Source organism: Lissotriton helveticus, chromosome 6, assembly GCF_964261635.1.
Source record: "Lissotriton helveticus chromosome 6, aLisHel1.1, whole genome shotgun sequence".
Lineage (NCBI taxonomy): Eukaryota > Metazoa > Chordata > Amphibia > Caudata > Salamandridae > Lissotriton > Lissotriton helveticus.
Genome location: NC_136067.1, coordinates 1,765,306,983 through 1,765,320,459, shown reverse-complemented (window position 1 = coordinate 1,765,320,459; position 13,477 = coordinate 1,765,306,983).

Genomic DNA, 13,477 nt, shown 5'->3' with positions numbered 1-13,477 from the left:
TCCCCGTGCCTAAAAATTAAATGAATGTGTCCTTGTGTAATGTAACTAAGCGCTTCAACACTTTCAGGTTGAGTTCGCGCTTTATAAAACTGTTTCTCAACCAACAATTTCTCCTTTCATTAACTTTCTAATTGGCCACCGAGCTCTATACGTCCTATTTGCGTTCCAGTCTACCCTTGTGTATCCCGCTTGAAGACTGATTTAATAGCTCCTGGGAAAACCGCCGTCCGGTTTGGTGTACTGTACTCGCAGACACTCCGATTAGAAAGTCAAAATTAGCATGGATATCTAAAAAAAGAAATGACTAGCTACCTATTTTTTTTACTATCAGTTGTCTCGTGTGGACCATATACTATGGTTTGTATGCACAATTAGACCCATTTTGATTTGATATTGGGTTCTGCGTTTGCAGGGGCAAAGCCGCTTGCATTTGGGCATTTTGGAATGCTTTATATCGCACACCCTGGGCCTTCCTGGAGGGTTCTGTTTCACTAAACGTAATGACGTGTTCAAAATGCCGAGGAGCTGGAATAATTTGTGTTTTGGATCCAGTATATTTTACGTTGTGCTCATGGCTGCAGAGTCGTTTGTTGCGCTATGAGCACATGTAATTTCTGCAGTGGCACTTCTCCTAGGTGGACTGTAGCTGTACGAGGCTGCTCATCGTGCTCAGTGCGCGTGGACAGATTTGGAATGTGCAAAGCTCTGCTAAAAGTGTGCCGAGCTGGTGTTAATGGCTGCTGAATGTGGTGGCATAGTTCACTTGCCATTAAGGATTGTGCTGGGTGCGTGCCTGTCAGTCGGCTTACTCAACGTGAGTAGTTGCCTGTTAAGTCAAGAGAGCTGATTTTCTAGCGATCGCGCAAGCATATCTTGGGTAGAAGGGATTGACATATTTTTAATGTTGACGATGTTGAAATGGGGAGGGGTGAGGCGGTTATTGACCCAGACCCCGGTGAAAATGTGCAATTTGTATACTGCGTGGTAGGTTTATTTGCAGTTCTAGCAGCGCCTCACTTAAATGTCTCATCTAAAGGACTACCTGCCCTCTTAGTTCTGGCTCCATTCAGGCTGAGAAGTAGTTTGGTGCTTAACACTTGATTCAGTGCTATCTATAAATGAATTGATTTTCTGCATGGTTTTGACTTGTGCACACGTTATATAAAAGAGCTAAGCATGCACTCTCTCTATTAAAGAAGTCTGTGTGTGTGTAAATATACTATGAACAATTTATAAAGAACTTACTAATAATTATTTATTAATACTCCAGAATTTTTAGGTCAGTCTTAGGGTAACTAAAGACTGAAAAAATAATTTTTAAATCTAATGTCTTATGTTTTGCCTGCAGCTCCCTGAGGCAGGTACGTAACTCAATATGCTCACTAATCTACAAGGATTGCAAGTTGAGACCCACAAGTAGCTCACGAGTTTGAAAAAAAGATTTCAACTATAAAGATATCTACATAAAATAGAAAAAGGAGTGTCCAAGTTAAACTTGCTTTGTAGCGGGCATGTCCACTCGTTAAACTATTTTGTTATGAGTCAAACCTAGGATTAAACTGCCACGGTTCTCCAACAAATCCATTAATCAGAGTGATTTTATTGTATTGAAACTTTCTGGACAGGTAAAGATCCATGTAGCAGGTGGTGTAACATTCTAAAATTTACCGTCATTTATACTTGTTGCCAATTGCTTTGTGGCAGTTTTTTTGTTATTACATGTACACGTTGACTGTAAGACTCTGCTCCTCGTGACTCCACTTCTATCCTACCTCTTTCCCTATAATTTATGGGCCCCATAGTAATTTTCCACTTCAAGCCCTGCCTGATATCAAGGTGTGGCATCGAATTTATAACTCGCCAGGACATCTCTTCCCACTGCCAGGTTTACCACGGGGCACGCAAACCTTGCTTTACATAATCACGGTCACCCTAATACCATGGACTGGCATAAGCAGGGAAAATAATTGAGCATTACTTACCACTCATAATGCTAGCTGCGTTGGTTTGTAACATGCACCAAGACGAAGTCTTTCACTGAAACACTGAGGCCTACCATTTAGATGTTCATGTTAGTGCATCCAAGATACATCTGTAGTATAACACCCACGATCGAGGGTATTTGGAGCTATTTCTCCACCTTAATTGAATAATCGGTGGTACTCAACGTTTGTTGCATTTTCGTTAGTGTTTTTCCTGGAGGTACTGTTTGTAATGCAGGTATGTGCGTTCATGAGCCCTAACACTTTGAATATGAAGGCATCCGATGAACCTGCATATATGATAGTTTCTATGGCATTCTGAATATTCGACTAAGACAACGCCCTGTTCATTTGGCTAAAGTGGCACACTCTTTTTAACTAAGATAAAACCAACTATTTGGTAAGGAACGGTCCTGTAAGTAAGAGCCAGTTGGATCAAAGCTGACATTCGACTTTTTCTTTCGCAGTTTAGATAGCCTGTTGTACTGTGCATTCAATCACAAGCTTGTGTCCTACTTTTAAGAGGATGGTTATTTGTGGTCAGATTCATCCTGCTTTTGAAATTTTTCGGATGGCATAATGTTTATATTTTGTGTACCTCTTGCTGGTTCATACTTTAAATATATTTAAATAGCATAGGTTATCAGGGGGAAGGGTGGGAAAGCACTTTCGCATCTTGGGAAGACTGTCTGCTGTTTGTGCGTTATATGTAAAGTTATTATTTAGCAACCATGCTAATTAGTCCTGAGTGGGGGCTGACAAGACATGTCTATTAGGATGGTGGTTTTCATAGGTGTGCTGCTCTGGGGTTTGGAATGGGAAGAGCCCGAATACTAAATTGTGTCCATTACCCTCAAGAAGTGCAGAAAAACTACTATTGAAATCACAAAAATTCAATAAGAAGAAAACTTATAACCGAACCTTCTCTGGGATGGCGCCTAGAATTTGGAATGCCTTACCCCCAGAAACCAGACTTAACCCCTCCACTGCTTCTTTTAAAAAGTAAGTAAAATCTATTCTCATGTCTAAATTCACTTGAGGCTGGTCCATAGAAATCTCGAGACGATCTACACACGCACTCCCAAGCTGACTTTGATAAAGGACCATCTAAGCAACCTAGACATTATATCGTCCTTCTGTCTCACGCTACAAGATAGACTTTATGTTGTATTATCTTACTATGTTCTTTTTTACAATATGTTTTGTACAGATGTTTTGATTTGCTCTTATTTGCTGCATTGGTAACATTTACTGACTGTATATCGCTCTGATATCCGCCAGGATCTAGTTCGCGCTCTATAAAACCTACAAAATACAGAAAGCATTTTGGTGCTCAATATGTTAGCACTATAGAAAACTGCAAATTAAATAAAAACATAATACAAAAATAATTAATCAATTGGGATTTATTTTCGTGTCGTAAATAAACATTCAGTAACATCAGATGTTCATGATGGTGGGAGACAATAAAAAGTAATCGCTCAAACATTTCATGTTTATTTAAAAATTGGTCAGCCTACGTTTCCAGAAAGCAAAACTCTTTTTTGTGTGAAAATACTCTACTTTTGCAGCAATCTGTCTTTTCACCACCACCATAGACTCTGCTAACCCTCGGTTTTTCAATGAAGCAGCTGTGCTAGTATTTAATGTGACAGGATGTGGCATATAAAACTATTCTTGACCTGTCAAGTTAGTTGAAATGTTTTCCTCCCGTCGAGAGTAATTTCTGAGCATTGCTAATGAGGCTCGTGGTTTTCGGACCTTATGATTATCACATGAACCTGCACAATGACAACTTCAAATTATAAATTTTTCTGCACATTTGCTACATGTAGTTGCAAAAGAATTCAGTGCACTTACACACTTGGTGCCTGCAGTCAGGAAAAACACAAATTAGGTGTGATTCATCATTTACCGTGTGGAGATGCACCCGTGCTAAACTAGTGCCTGTGTTCTCGATCTGGTCAGAGAGGTGCACTGAGATCTATCCAAAGCGAACTCGACAAGACTGAAAATTATAAATTGGCTGCCAAAATAAAATGATGGAATCCCCATAAATGATAAATACGAAAGTTTAACTTTGGGACTTACAGTTTGTCCAAACCACGTCCCATAATGCAGAAAACTACTCGGCACGAGCACTGCCTTGAAAATATTGTAAATCTGACAACAATGATGCTACAATCTGAAAGGATTTTGAAATTCAAGGTAAGTGTATTTCCACTAAGGTGTGCATGAATCAGTAGATAGTGAGCGAGAGGCTGACACAGAAGCCTTTTTTTTCTGTTTGTATTTTCTTTTACCCAACCCCCCACCCGCATCCCTGGGTCCGAAAGAAAAAACAAAATCACATATTTATATTTACATACATTGAGGCATCAGCGAGAATAAATAATTCCATCATTATCCATATCATAATCACCAGAAGAGCAAGAAAAAAAAGAAAAAAACAAGAGCCAGAGAGACAACAGAGAACAGCACTGGAGGGGATCGGGGAGGGGTGAGAAAAACCAAGAGAAGGAAATCGGGGGGGACCAACACAGGGAGACATAAAGAAAGAAGTTCAAAAAACCCTTCATAAATCAGCTGGAGCATTCATGGTATCAAGCCATCTGGTTAAGGGATCCAAGACTACCAGCCCTCTTTTCTTTGCCCTTCTGCCCTTTTAGCATAGATCGCTCTCTCTAATCTATAAATCGCGAATAATCTAGCTTGCCATTGCCTAAAAGATGGAGGGTTTAAAACCTACCAGTACATAGCAATACATATCCACGAGATAGTCATTGCTACAAACACTAATGAACCCCCCTCCTTTAAGTCCAAATGGCCGTAAAGCCCTAACATAATAGTAGTGGATGTAAGTTGGATATCTAACAGAAGTATTCTACTCAAAAACATTGTATCTCTAAGATTTTCTCTAAAGTTATTTCTACAAGATTGTCTTTAAATATTGAAACAGTTATATACAAGAAGTAACCCGTCTTATGTAACGCAATTTTTTAAAATTTTCCAGCACACAGCGGGAAAATGCACCGCATCGATGCGGTTAAAACATTACACCTTCCGACAATAGTTAGGGTAAATTGTTGATCTTTCTAAGTGACTTCTTCATGCTAGTGGCCAGAGGAGTTAGATTTTCTGTAACCATTTTATCTCAGTCTGAAACAATATCCACTCACATATATTTTGCTTTCTTCAGAATATGACTTCTCGTAAAAGTTCCGGAAAGCTTCCTCTATTTTTGAGGGATCAGTAATTAACCCTTCATTTTCAGAGTTTATAGAAGAGATAGTATTGGTGATTACCTTCTGCCTAGTAGAAATGGCGAGTTGGTGACCAATACGTTCACTTCATTCATAACATTTTTCTCTAGTTGCTGCCCACTTGGTAGCTATTCTTTCTGCTAAAACCGCCCCATTTCTGATTTAGCAACCATAACCCTTTCCTGTGCTTCTTCCACTCCCGATCCTGCCTGAACAGCCTGGATTAACTATTTTTCTGCTTCTATCATCCGCTCCTGTAGCAAATTAATCTGTATCTTCTCTTATTTATTCTTACGGATTGAGAACCATAATGTCTCCCCCCTTATGCCGGCTTTAAAAGTATGTAACGTAACTGGTGCTATGTAAAGCGCTCTGATACCTGATTCAGTTCAGGTCTAGTTCGCGCTATATAAAACTCTGCAAAAAAAAAAAAAAATCCCAAACAACCATTGTTGGAGCCAACCCAATGTTTACATTTAAAAATTCCTGAATCCATCCAGCCATATACTCTCGGTAATGGTTATCATATAGCAGTGACCTTTCGAATGTCCAGTTCGAACTCGGTTCTTGCATAACCCAACCCTCTAGGTTTAAAATAAGGGGATTATGGTCTGACAATAACCGGGGGGCGACATTAATAGAACATTCATGGATCAGAATGGAAGAAACAAAAAAGTAGTCAAGTCTGGCCATTGATTAATGAGGTGCGGAAAAGAAAGTAAAGCCATTCTGCTCAGATTTGAAGTGGGCCCATACATCTTTTAAACCATGAGTGTTAATTAAGTTAAGCAACGCCCGGTAAACTTTGGGCTTCCTGCCAACATAACTCCAAGATTTCATTGTATTCCAGTCACTGAGCAGACTTAGATTCAGGTCACCGCATAAGATTATCGGGAGCGGCCAATGTACCAACTCTCAATTTATGTTATTTATCACCCCTGGATCATTTAGAGTACTAGCATACACAGAGCAGATTGTTAATGTATGATTAGAAGACAATGAGCACTTCACTATAGCCCATCTCCCTAATGGATCAGCTTTTACCAAAAGTAAGTAGTAAGGGCAATGTTTTTTGTACCAAAATACCGACCCCCTTTGTTCGAGCACCCTGCGAGGTTGCTCCTATAATTTTAATTTTAAATTTAATTTTAAATGCTAGAGAATTCAACAGAGATTTTTGAGTCCCTTCAATGTGGGTATCCTGTAGACATACTATATCTGCTCCCATCAGTCGTAATATCTGAGCAGTTTTTTGTCTCTTTGTTAGATCATTCAAACCACAAATGTTTAAGGATACAATCCTAAATTTATTTGGCAAGCTCATTTTTGTTTTCTAGAGCTTTTCCTACAAGGGAGCCCAGGTATAATTCTATGTTTTTTGTTGAAATTCCACATCCTTCCATCCCCCCTGCCCCCCCGGCCAATCTCTCTCCCAACCCCAGCCCCTGGCCCCCCAAACACCCCCAACAAATATCCCTGTGGCCACATATCATGTTCAGCATTGCTTCTATAGGCATTTCGTAAAAATTAAGGTAAGCAGCACAAATCCCTTACACCTTGGCCCCAATGTGATGAAAACGTATCCGGACCCCCTCCCCCCACAACCCCCACACCCACCCAAAAAAAAGACAGTCAAGGAAACCCTGAGCGATGGTAAGCAAGTGTGAGGCTTTATACTATGAGTTATTTATACTCTTCAGTCATTGACATTAGATTAGATTGGCTAATCCGACTCGTGTAGCAAAATATAAGAAATAAGAAAACAAAACAAAGAACAGAGGGAAAAAATAAGTCCATTAGCTGTGTTTATCTTCTTTTTTTGTTTTTCTATCTAAAGACGACGGTATCAAGTTCTACCACCTCTCACCGCTTCAAAGTTAGTTTAATGGAAATTCTTATCCGAAATCAAGGTCTTATGTCTTAGATCTACTTCTTCTTTCTACTAGTGATTTCTTTTAAATATTCTTCAGATTTAATCTCCGATGCAAAAAGTCGAGTTGATCCTTCATAGATTATTTTCAGTCTCGCCGGGTTCATGAAATAGGCTTGTGCGCCCTGCTCTCGCAGAGGAGTTATCAGTTGTCGCAGACGCCATCTTCGTTCAACGGTTGCATGGCCAAAGTCCGGTTTAGAGAAAAACTTAATTCCTTCCACTTCTTTCTGGGTATTTGGCCTGGCCTGGTCGTATACTATCTGCCTTAGCAAAAAGTTCCCAAAGAAGACGAGGAACACTCTAGGTTTCTCACTGCCAGATTGGCCGCCGTCTCGCCTTAGCTTCAGATTAAAGGGCAACCTGGGTGCTCTTTGGATCTCCTGATCCCAATTCCAGGTGGTTTGCTGTAGGAAGGCTTTTTGGAGTAGTCTCACAATATACCCTCTAGGATCTTCCCCTTCCACTCCTTTTGGTATCCCTAACAATCTCAGATTATTCCTCCGTAGCCTATTTTCCTGCTCCTCCAACTTTGTCATCATGTGAGTAAGGCAGGCCTTGTGAGACGCACTTTGTTTTTTCAATTGAGATATTTCAGTCTCGAGGGTCTCAGTTCGCCCTTCAACCATTGACACCCGATCTCCAATGCCAGTACAGATTTTATTTAACTTTCTGACAGCACCTTGGAGTTTTTTGGATGCTTCCTTTGCAGTAAGACTGTCTCCTCTAGCTTCCTGCTGAAACTGCCTGATAGACTCAAGTATTAATGAAAGAGAGGGCTCAGATACATTATCAGTGCCAGGCTGTGGGCCTGCGCTTTGTTGTAAATTAGGGCCTCCAGCAGGGAGAGATTTGCGGACTCCTAAATGATCCGAATGGACAAGCTTTAGCTGGCTGTGTTTTTTACATCAGGCATTTTTTTTTGGGATAGTTCTAGAGGCCGAATCGCTTTTCCCCCCTTCTGATTTACTGCTCTCAATAGAACTTGAAAGTTCGTTATCTGAGCCGGTTGCTGACCCATCTGAGACAGAGAAACATTTTTCATTTACTGGGTCTGGGGTCTGCGGATTGATATCTTCAGAGCCATTCCTGCTAAGTCCTATATTGCCAGCAGGTGCCCTGCTTGATAATTCACAGCCAGAGATGGCCACGCTAGTAGAGTTTGTGATAGTTGTAGGTGAAATATTATTGCCAGAGATGGGAAGAATAGCAGTTATGGGAGACTTATCTAAATCAATATCATATATCTCCAAAGCCAGCCCAGAACCGTCTGTGATGCCCCCACGATCAGATTTAATCATACTCGCTTGCCATGCTTGTTCTGTTACATTCTCATGGAGAAGCAGTAAAGTCTCTTGTTCTTGCTCTTGCTCTTGCAATCCATTAGCTGGATTTACAATCTCATTTAGAGCAAGAGTTGGTGTTATCGAGTTCTTTAAATTAGTAAAATGTCTAGCAATCGAGCCGGAGTTCTCTTTTAGGGGGTCCGTGCCTCCAAGCCTCCCAGTATGTTTTTTATTTTCTCCCATTTCCCTTTTACCTTTGGGAAGAGAGTCTGTCTCCATCTTGTCTTTTTCACCCGCCTCCGGTGAATCACAGTAGTAGCAGTAGTCTTTGATTTAAGGCTTTTCTGCCCACGAGTAGTCATCTCATCGCAGCTCTGGATTCCAGCTGCTTTTCTGTCTTTCAGCAACATCAAACAGCAGAAAATCTTCCTCGAGGCAGCCGAAAATGCAGCGAAAGCGGTGAGATCGGCGGCAGCTTGATCCTCGTTTCTCATGGAATCAGCGGTCCCAGCGCAGCTGAGGCGCAGCACAGCAAAAACCCAGGTGTGCGGCTTCATGCTTCTCTGACCACTCCAGCCGCGGACCGAGACTCTCAGCAGCCTGAGCTTGCGTCTGCTTAAAGACAAGGCAGTCCCGGACATTTACCGAGCAGAAGTAAGCAAAATCAAAGGCAGCGTATGCAGTTTTTGCACAAGATAATCCACATCGGGTGGCCAGTTGTTAATTTCCTCAGTCACAGCTTCCTTCTTGTAGGTAGTGGCATGGGGCGATGGAAGGGAAGTGCTCCCACTAGCGCCATCTACTGTCCCGGGATTGTCCCCCCTGACACACATGTCTTACACAAAGACTTAGGGGCAGATTTACAAGCACCTTGCACATCTTTTGCATCACTTTTCCCATGTTAAAAGTGACGCAAATGTGGCGCAAGGGGCTAGTAAATCTGCCCCTTAGTGTGAAGGAAATTTGTAATGTGTGTTATGTGAAAAATAGCCCTTGTATTATCATTTAACACATTAGAAACATAATCACACATTACACTGCGCCAAATGGCACTAGGCAATAATCACAGGGGATTATATACATGGCCAGGCCAATCGGGCCACGATCAGAACCATCAGAACAAGTAAGTAAACACAAATATAAAACACAACCTGTAACTACTGGTACAATACTGACCTAAGCATTAGGTGCTTGTTGGAGAATATGTTTTTGGCTTTGTGAACGGACAGGTATCGCAGTGTCAGCACATTGCAAGTGTGGATGTTGGGTTGGGGGACATCTGTTCCACACAAGCCTCTGTTACAGCAATCACAACTGTTCACAGTAAGTTGCACATCCGATTTCCACTCAATTAAGAATATGTATGAGTGCGGCTAACGCCAAACTGTAAATAGTCCCTAGACACATGAAAGAATCGCTGCATATGAGGAAAGACTCATCAGTGCAAAGCTGCCAAGGTTTCAGATTGCTTATGTGTGACATTTCAAGAATTTAAGTGTAATTATGAGTGACATTTAACGACTATGAGTGACACTTTCTCCCAAACAAAATCAAGCAATGAAGATGAGGAAAACATAAATATCAGAAATTACACCCATTTGAGCAACAAGAAACTCTAAGAAGATCTTAAAACTGCTGGAAAGCACCTGAAATGAAAGGGCATTAGTGCACTTGTGACCTGATCGTACTGTTAAACAAATCTAACAGGTGGGCCCACCTATAAGCAACTTCCAGAAAGCTTGGAGTTTATTGAGTGTGAAAAACACACACACTAATGACCTCTGCATTGTAATGTGCAGTTGCAAGGGGCGCAATGCCCACTGGGCTTAGTGGGATTTAGCCCAGTCTGTGCAGCTTAAGCTTCAAGGAACACAAGCAGTTCTTGAGCTGTCACGGGCTCGGGCTGGGCAGGGGTTGATGCCTCAGACTCAGTGCTGCCTGGTGCCTGGTCTAAATATCCACTCATAACAGGGTAGCTGGTGGGCTCTGTAGTTTAAATTATCAAGTGACTACATGTTTGAATAGCCACTCATGAAGCTTTGTAAAAACCAAAAGGAAGAGAGAATATTGTCTGCAAGTCTTTTCTATTTACGGTACTCAGTTATCTTTTGTAGTATAACCCCTTTGTGTTCTACTTACGGATCTTCCAAGACCAAATACTGTACCATTGGACTTTTAATAACTATTATAAATATTGTGACAGTTCAGACCTTGAATTTAAAACTATGCCATCTGTACATTGTTCTTGAACCCTTCTGTTTTACCCAGATTTTTAAAACCTCTTACTGAGTCAAATAAAATCTACAGAATTAATAATTTCCCTTCTGCCCACAAACACAATATGGACCATTTGCATATTCGAACAGCCACGTTGGAATGTAAATAGTGTACTTTTTATTGTCTAAACGTCTCCTTTGATTGTTTTATGTGCTTGTGCTCGTTGATGGACAGGTTGTATGCTGACACAATGTAAAAAAAAACACTTATTACGAATTTCCTACACACTAAGGGGCAGATTTACAAGCCCTTTGCGCCACATTTGGATCACTTTTAACATGGGAAAAGTGACGCAAAAGTGATGCAAGAGGCTTGTAAATCTGCCCCTAAGTCTTTGTGTAAGACTTGTGTGACGGCCTCTCGCTCACTATCTACTGATTCATGCACACCTTAGTGGAAATACACTTATCTGGAATTTGAAAATCTTTTCTGATTGTAGCATCATTGTTGTCGGATTTACATGTGCAATATTTTCAAGGCAGTACTCGTGCATGCACTCAAGAGCTAGACCATCTCCTGTCTCAACTGGGTCAGCTCTCTTTGTTAGCTCACCTGCTGGTCCCAGAAATGAGCGCAGGTGGCCCCCACCTGCAACCACTCCTCAGATTAAGCACTGCGCTACATCCGGTGGAAGGGGCGTGGGATGTTTGCCGAGTAGTTATCTGCATTTTTAGACGTGGTTTGGACAAACTGTAAGTCCCAAAGTTAAACTTTCGTATTTATCATTTATGGGGATTCCCTCAATTTGTTTTGGCAGCCAATTAATCATTTTCAGTCTTGTTGAGTTCGCTTTGGATAGATCTCAGAGCACCTCTCTGACCAGATCGAGAACACAGGCACTGGTTTAGCGCGGGTGCATCTCCGCGTGGGAAATGATGAATCATACCTAGTTTGTGTTTTTCCTGACTGCAGGCACCAAGTGTCTAAGTGCACTGAATTCTTTTGCCACTACATGCAGCAAATGTGCAGAAAAATGTATAATTTGGAGTTGTCATTGTGCAGGTTCATGTGATAATCCTAAGGTCCGAAAACCACGAGCCTCATTAGCAATGCTCAGAAATTACTCTCGACGGGAGGAAAACATTTCAACTAACTTGACAGGTCAAGAATAGCTTTATATGCCACATTAAATAGTAGCACAGCTGCCTCATTGAAAAACAGAGGGTTAGCAGAGTCTATGGTGGTGGTGAAAAGACAGATTGCTGCAAAAGTAGAGTATTTTCACACAAAAAAGAGTTTTGTTTTCTGGAAACGTTGGCAGACCAATTTTTAAATAGGCATAAAATGTTTGAGCGATTACATTTTATTGTCTCCCACCATCATAAACATCTGATGTTACTGTATGTTTATTTATGACACAAAAATAAATCCCAATCGATTAATTATTTTTGTATTATGTTTTTATTTAATTTGCAGTTTTCTATAGTGCTAACATATTGAGCACCAAAATGCTTTATGTATTTCGAAGGTTTTGATAGAGCTCGAACAAGATCCTGGCGGATAACAGAGCGCTATACAGTCAGTAAATGTTACTAATACAGCAAATAAGAGCAAATCAAAACATTTATACAAAACATATTGTAAAAAACAACATAGTGAGATACAACAAAAAGTCTATCTTGTAGCGTGAGACAGAAGGACGATATAATGTCTAGGTTGCTGAGATGGTCCATTATCAAAGTCAGCTTGGGAGCGCGTGTGTAGTTCGTCTCGAGATTTCTATGGACCAGACTCATGTGAATTTGGCCATGAGAATAGATTTTTCTTCCTTTTTAAAAGAAGCAGTGAAGGGGTTAAATCTGGTTTCTGGGGGTAATGCATTCCCAATTCTAGGCGCCATCCCAGAAAAGGTTTGGTTATAAGTTTTCTTCTTATTGAATTTTTGTGATTTCAATAGTAGTTTTTCTGCACTTCTTCAGGGTAATGGACACAATTTAGCATTCGGGCTCTTCCCATTCCAAAACCCAGATCAGAACACCACGGAAACTCTCCATCCTAATAGACATGTCTTGTCAGCCCCCATACAGGACTAATTAGCATGGTTGCAAAATAATAACTCTACATATAACACACAAACAGCAGACAGTCTTCCCAAGATGCAAAAGTGTTTCCCCACCCTTCCCCCTGATAACTTATGCTATTTAAAGTATGAACCAGCAAGAGGTACACAAAATATAAACGTTATGCCACCCGAGAAATTTCAAAAGCAGGATGAATCCGACCACAAATACCCATCCTCTTAAAAGTAGGACACAAGCTTCCGATTGAATACACAGTACAGGCTATCTAAACTGTGAAAGGAAAAAAAAAGTTGAATGTCAGCTTTGATCCAACTGGCTCTTACTTACAGGAACCGTTCCTTACCGAATAGATGGTTTTGTCTTAGTTAAAAAGACTGTGTCACTTCGGCCAAATGAACAGGGCGTTGTCTTAGTCGAATATTCATAATGCCATAGAAACTATCATATATGCAGGTTCATTGGATGCCTTCATATTCAAAGCGCTAGGGCTCATGAACGCACATACCTGCATTACAAACAGTATCTCCAGGAAAAACACTAACGAAAATGCAACAAACATTGAGTACCACCGATTATTAGATTAAGGTGGAAAAATAGCGCCAAATACCCTCGATCGTGGCTGTTTTACTACAGATGTAGCTTGGATGCACTAACATGAACATCTAAACGGTAGGCCTCAGTGTTTCAGTGAAAGACTTCGTCTTGGTGCATGTAACAA